Source organism: Sceloporus undulatus, chromosome 2 (genome assembly GCF_019175285.1).
Source record: "Sceloporus undulatus isolate JIND9_A2432 ecotype Alabama chromosome 2, SceUnd_v1.1, whole genome shotgun sequence".
Lineage (NCBI taxonomy): Eukaryota > Metazoa > Chordata > Lepidosauria > Squamata > Phrynosomatidae > Sceloporus > Sceloporus undulatus.
Window position 1 is genome coordinate 10,700,637 of NC_056523.1, and position 6,987 is coordinate 10,707,623.

Sequence of the window (6,987 nt, forward strand, 5' to 3'; positions counted from 1 at the left end):
GTTCAGGTGAGATCTCTTTTCCTGTGGTTTGATCCCATTGCTCTGTTTCCCAGTCCCTGGAGGAACAGAAAACAAATTTCCTCTATCGCTAGCATGACATCTTTCAAATATTTATACATGACTATTGTATCATCTAAACATACCCAGCCCTCTATGTCTCTCTTCATAGGAGATGGTTTCCAGACCCTCCACCATTTCGGTTGTCCTCCTCTGGACATGCTCCAACAGCCTTTTTGAATTGTGGTGCCCAGAACTGGACACAGTATTCCAGGCTGAGCCCTGACCAAAGCAAAATTATGGTACTATTTCTTCCCTCAGTCTAGACACAATATTTTTATAAGATGCAGCCCAGAATCATATTGGCTTTTTTAGCTGCTGCATCACACGACTGACTCATGTTCAACTTGTGGTCTTGTCAGACTCCTAGTGGGGAATAAGGATAACTACGTATGCCTTGAGCTCACTGAAGGAAAGGTTAAAAAAAAAAAGTAACTCCTAAATAAATTAGACTATTTCAGGCTAACTCAAGAGTCCTGGTTGAGCTATTCTGAGTGCTGTAATCCAAAATGGAACTTTTCCAAGCTCTGGTTTTCAAGGCAGTTAAGTTAAATATCTGTGTTGTTAACCACTGTCAAGTCAACTTCAGCTTAAGGCAACCCCTTGGACAAGAAACTTCTAAGTCACCCTGTTATCGACAGCTCTGCTCCGGTCTTTCGAACGCAGGGCTGTGACTTCCTTGACTGAGTTTATCCATCTGTAAAAAGGTCTTCCTCTTTTCCTACTGCCTTCTGCCTTCCCAAGAATTGTTGTCTTTTTCAGTGAGTCTTGCCTTCTTATGCTATGGCCAAAGTATGACATCCTCAGTTTAGTCATTTCAGCTTCTAGGGAGAGATCAGTCTTGATTTACTCTAATATCCATTTATTTGTATTTTTGGCAGTCCAGGATATCTGCAGAACTCTCCTCCAGCATCACATTTGAGTTGAGAATCCTGACTTTGTTATGCAATGATATATAGGTTGGGTCTCCTTTTATTTTTGAGCTGCCTTAAGCCCCTTTCTTGTAGAAATGTAGCATAGAAATTAATTAAATAAGTTATAAATTATCTGCAATTCTGAAATCCAAAGTACTCCAGAATCCAAAATTGTCCACATGGCTGGCGGAGATAGCGACACTTTTACTTTCTGATGTTTCAGTGTAGACAAAGTTTGTTTCATACACAAAAGTATTAAACATATCATGCATAAAATTACCATCTGGCTGTCTGTATAAGGTGCATTCAAAACATCAGTTAATTTAGTGTTTGAACTGTTGGGTACCATCTCTAAAATACCTCATGATGTATATGTGAATATTCCAAAATCAAAAGAAAAATATCAAAATACAAAACACTTTTGGTACCAAGCATTTTGGATAAGGGAGACTCAGCCTCTACCTTTGCACTTAAAAATATGTATGTGATCTTTACATATTCTGTTTGCAATTAAATTCAGATCTACATTAAAACTCTTAAAGGAATTCTGTAGCATCACAGAGAAATTTTGCAAACTTCAGCCTACTTCCTATGATGAATGGAGCGGAGCCTTTATGGATATACAGATATACAAATGGGTGTGGGTGGGAGAGGAGGGTGAGTTGTAATAGAAATACAACTGTATTTAAATGTAAAATGTGTGGGTATGGTGAGGAGGTGACATATTCATTATTACAGATATAGGATGGGGGACACCTGGCTGAATGAGGCTATGTGTGAAAGGGATCTTTCACACCACAAGTTGAACATAAGTCAACAGTGTGATGCGGCAGCTAAAAAGGCCAATGCGATTCTAGGCTGCATCAATAGAAGTATAATGTCTAGACTGAGGGAAGTAATAGCACCACTGTCTTCTGCTTTGGTCAAGCCCCACCTGGAATACTGTGTCTAGTTCTGGGCACCACAATTCAAAAAGGATGTAGACATGTTGGACTGTATCCAGAGGAGGTGACCAAAATGGTGAAAGGTCTGGAAACCATGCCTTATGAGGAAAGACTTAGGGAGATGGGTATCTTTAGCCTGGAGAAGAGACGGTTAAGAGGTGATAGGCTTGTTTAAATATATGAAGGAGTGTCATATTGAGGATGGAGCAAGCTTGTTTTCTGCTGCTCTAGAGACTAGAACACGGAATGATGATGATGATAACAACAACAACAAACAATAATATAATAATAATAATAATAAAGATTTATTTCTAGCCCACCCAATCATGAAGAATCTGAGCGGGTTACAACAGTAAAATACATCAAATTACAATAGAGTTTAAAAAAATCAAACCCTTGACTTACTCCCCTCCCTCCCATTCCCAGTACTAAAACAGAATTAAACAATAATAGTATAAAAAACATTAAAAGCATTAAAAGCATTTAAAAAGGCAGAAACATAGGCAGGGAAGAATAGACAAATGAGGGGACAAATATCTCTATATCTGGGGAGGGTAACTAAGTTGGAAAGGCCTGCCGGAAGAGATCCGTCTTGAGTGCTTTCTTAAAAGCTACCAGAGTGGGAATGTGACGGGTCTCCTCCGACAGGTTGTTCCATAGTTTTGGAGCAGTAATAGAAAAGGCCCTCTGGGAGACTGATGTTAACCTAGATTTTTTTGGCTGTAATAGATTTCTTCCAGAGGACCTTAGAGCGCAGGATGGACAATAGGGAAGAATAGGGAAGATAGGAAATGATGAATGCAAGCTACAGGAAAAGAGATTCCACCTTAACATTAGGAGAAACTTCTTGACTGTAAGGACTATGACAGTGGAACACACTCCCTCTGAGTGTGGTGGAGCCTCCTTCTTTGGGGTTTTTTAAGAGAGGCTGGATGGCCATCTATCAGGGGTGCTTTGTTTGTGAGCTCCTACATGGCAGAATGGGGTTGGACTGGATGGCCCTTGTGGTCTCTTCCAACTCTATGATTCTATGATTCATTCTTGGGGACAAGGGTGGGGGCAGGTTTTCCATACAAACCAAACAGCACAGGTGAACAAATTAACGGGTGGAAGTTTCCAGCCTAGAGCACTGATTTGGCACCAGATTAGTACAGTTGCAATGAAGCAGGCATGAGAATCTCACCTAAGAGCTGTGTGCTAAGGGATTGTAATATGCTGGGCATCATTGTGACCTCAGAACAAGCAACCTACAGTGTGGACACACTGGGTTGCTCAGTGGGACCGTGTGCCGGGGGAGGGGAGACATCCTCCTTTTCTAGGACATGTCCTACATTTCAACCTTCTGTCCAGGAGGAATTCCAAAATGTCCTCCATTTGGAGCATGACCAAGAAGCATGAGTTTATATTTATATGAGTGTTTGTAGCTTTTAATTTGTGATTCCCTCCATGTTTCTTGAATGTTCTACATTTGATGGTGCTTTGCCCTCCTTTGCGGAGATGACCTCTGGTCACCTTGGTCTGTGCAGACAGCCGCCACGGTGCAGAAACGGAGGACTCTGAACCTTCCTGGGAGATCTGGGTGAGTGTTTGTTTTACCTTTGTTCTGCTTGGTTCTGGTGCAAAACATGATGGGTGTCATCCAGACTGCTTGCACCGGAGCCAGGCTTTGTACCATGTGTTGTTTGAACAGGATGATGCCAAAATGGGGGGGGGGGAGACCCATGAGGGAGAATGGGCCTTTTGCCCATAGACCAGAGTTTGTGAATGTATCCTAATTCAGCTTCATATGAAGGTCAGGTGTGATAGGATCTTTTTAAAGACTTAGCCCGCATCTGCACTGCACAAGTAATCCTCTTTGACTGCTTTAGCTGCCACGGCTCAATGCTATGAAATTTTGGAATGTGTAATTTTGTGAGACATTTAGCCTTCTCTTGTCAGAGAGCTCTGGTGCCACAATAAACTACACTTCCCAGAATTCCATAGCACTAAGACATGGCCATTAAACTGGTGTGAAAGCGGATTATTTCTGCAGTGCGGACGGTGCCTTAGGTTGATTTCATTCTTCAAACCTCAGAAGGCACCCAGTCAGTAACATTTTGCCTTATTTCCACCCTTTTCCCACCATCTCTCTGTATATAAGAGATTGGGACCCAAGTCCAGTTTAAGAATATTTGGTAGAAAATTATTTCTTCTGACTAGTGGCTAAAAGCAATTCAGTCTGAGTCAGAAGCTATAAACAAAGTGTAACTTTTACTAACTAACCAACACAAAGTATCTTACGTTCACCTGAAGTTCAGTATGGTCACATAAAAATTCATCACGTGGCAAACAATTGCAACTCTTTATCAAATGTTCTTCCTTGATATCTGAACCCTCTCTGACAAAGGCTGCATCCGCACTGCAGAAATAATCCAGGCTGACACCATTTTAACTGCCATGGCTTAATGCTATGGAATTCTGGGATCTGTATTTTTGTGAGACATTTCACCTTCTCTGTCAGAGAGCTCTGGTGTGACAACAAACTACAAATCCCTGAATTCCATAGCATTGCCCCATGACAGTTAAAGCGGTGTCAAACCAGATAATTTCTGCTGTGTGGATGCAGCCTGACCTTTCAGTTTGAAGGAGCTGTCCAGCACAGTCAGACTCAAAATAGGTTCAGCACTATGGAGAGTTCTTGCAATGAAGTTTAGGCTAGTGTCTTGTCACACTTTGTTGTTAACCGCCCTAAAGTCTTTTCACCCTACAGTACACAAGTGTAGTGCTATGACTTCACTTGTGGCTATGGAGATATCCTATGGGATTTGTAGTCTCAGGAGCAGTGCTTAGAATTATCACCAGAGAGCTCTAGTGCTTCACCAAATTGCAAACCCCAAGACTGCATAGCATGTTGCCATGGCAGTTAAAGTAAAATCATGTGGAGCAGGGCTCCTAGAGTGCATTTGCCATCCAATGGATGCTCAGTCTCAAAGACTTTGAGACTAACTGTGCAAAAGAAATTGTAGTGTAAGCTTTCATAGCCTTGGTCTTCTTCCTCAGATGCATCTGAGGAAGCAGACCAAATTAATGAAAGCCAATGCTACAACTTCCTTTGCCCAGAAAGGCCCAGAACACGCTGCAGAAATCATCCAGTCTGAGACTGCTTTAACTGCCCTGGCACAGTGCTAGTGAATCCTAGGATTTGTCATTTATTGTGGCACCAGAGCTCTCTGTCAAAGCTTAAAATGTCTTAGAAAACTACAGTTCCCAGAATTCCCTAACATTGAGCCAGGGCAGTTGAAGTGGTCTGAAACTAGATTATTTCCGCAGTGTGTTTTGGACCTTAGCCACAAAGGTGCTTCAAGACCCTTTTTTTCATACTACTATTCCAGATCATTGTGGTTATATGGCTCTGAATTCTACTCTCTGAAAGAGAATTCCAAATCTTTGACCAAACTACAGATCCCGAAGTTCCTTAGGATGGAGCCAAGGGAGTTAGACTAGTGCCAGAGTTGCGATGTGCCTCCAACTGCAGCTTATGGCAACCTGTGACTTAGTGCTTTGAGTGCTGGACTACAACCCTGGAGACCAGGGTTTGATTCCCAGCTCGGCCAGGAAACATACTGGGTTTGTTGAGCAAGTCACACTCTCTCAGCTTCAAAGGAAGGCGATGGTGACCCTCCTCTGAACAAACCTTGCTGAGAAAACCCCATGATAGGGCAGTGTTTGGTACTGCAGCTGTTTTGGACTTTAACTCCCAGAAGCCTTAGTCATTTGAGCCAACCATAAAGAATTCTGGGACCTGAAATCCAAAACATCTGAAGGATCAAAGTTTGGGAAGGACTGCCTCAGGGTCACCATAAGAAATTACTCGAAGGCACACAAGAAGGCGACCCTATTATGGGATTTCCATGGCTGGTTTCTTCAGAGGGTTTTTTTTTCCATTGCCATCCTCTGAGGCTGAGAGAGTGTGACTTGGCCATGTGGGTGTCTCAAACTCCTATAATGATGCAGTTGATATATATATAATTGCAAGGTGTCAATGCTGAAGTGGTAGCTTGGCCTCTCTCCCCCCCATTGGTTAAATCAAACAAGTGTGAGCTCCTAGAAAGGCACAGGAAATAGGGAGGGAGGAGTGTGATGGTCACTTCCGGTTGGGCTCATCCCTCGGAAATGCCAGGAGTTTGTAACAATTGACCAGCGAGAGGGAGAGTGCTAGAGCGGCCACAGTGGCAGAGAAGGCAGGGAATCTGTCCTCCTGCTGCTGCTGGATTGCCTTCTTGGGCAGGGGATGGGTGAGTATGGCAGGGCATGGCATTGCATTGCATTGCATTGCAAGGGGAAATTAGGTCAGAAGCCTGGGAGGGAGGAGGTTTGCAGCCCCACCCAGACCTCCCCAGGGCAGTGGTACCCAGTGGTTAGAGAGGGAGCTGATGGGGGAGATTGCTGCCTTGACCTAGAGATGCACCCTCTGGGAGGAGAGAGAGCACGGGGGGGGCAGATCTAAAAGCCTTCTCTAGCTTGGGAGTCTGGTCACCCTGGGGCTGAAAAGGTCCCTGGGTGGCTGAGAGACAGAGGCAAGCAACACACACACACACACACACACACACACACACACACGGAAGATGGATGGATCTATCTATCTATATATCCATCTTCCATATATATATATATATATATATATATATCTCCATATGTGTGTGTATTTATATATCTATCTTCCACACACACAGAGAGACTTTTCCCCACCCCACTAACAAAGACTATTGGTGAATATATATATATATATATATATATATATGAAAGATGGAAATCTCTCTCTCTCTCTCTCTCTATATATATATATCCTTATCCATTTCTCTGAAAAAGGGATTATGGGTAAATCTCTTTCTCCCCCCCCTCTATATATGGAAGATTAATATATCTATATCTATATATGTCTACATCTTCCACATATACACAATCATACCTTTCCCTGCCCCACTAACAAGGACTATTGGTGAAGATATATATATAGAAGATGGATACATAGATATATCAATCTTCTATATGTGTATGTGTGTGTGTGTGTGTGTGTGTGTGTGTATATATAT

General features: G+C 42.6%; 2 protein-coding genes across 3 annotated transcripts in view; both read left to right on the plus strand.

Moving 5' to 3' along the window:
- Nucleotides 1-6,987, plus strand: part of LOC121921898 (zinc finger protein 397-like) — a 942,727-nt gene that overhangs the window by 881,262 nt on the left and 54,478 nt on the right. The window lies entirely within an intron of this gene.
- LOC121921979 (zinc finger protein 852-like) overlaps nt 6,076-6,987 on the plus strand; it is a 10,440-nt gene continuing 9,528 nt past the window's right edge. The window contains exon 1 of the mRNA XM_042450808.1: nt 6,076-6,189. The gene's annotated coding sequence lies outside the window, so the exon portion shown is untranslated. The remainder of the gene's footprint in view (nt 6,190-6,987) is intronic.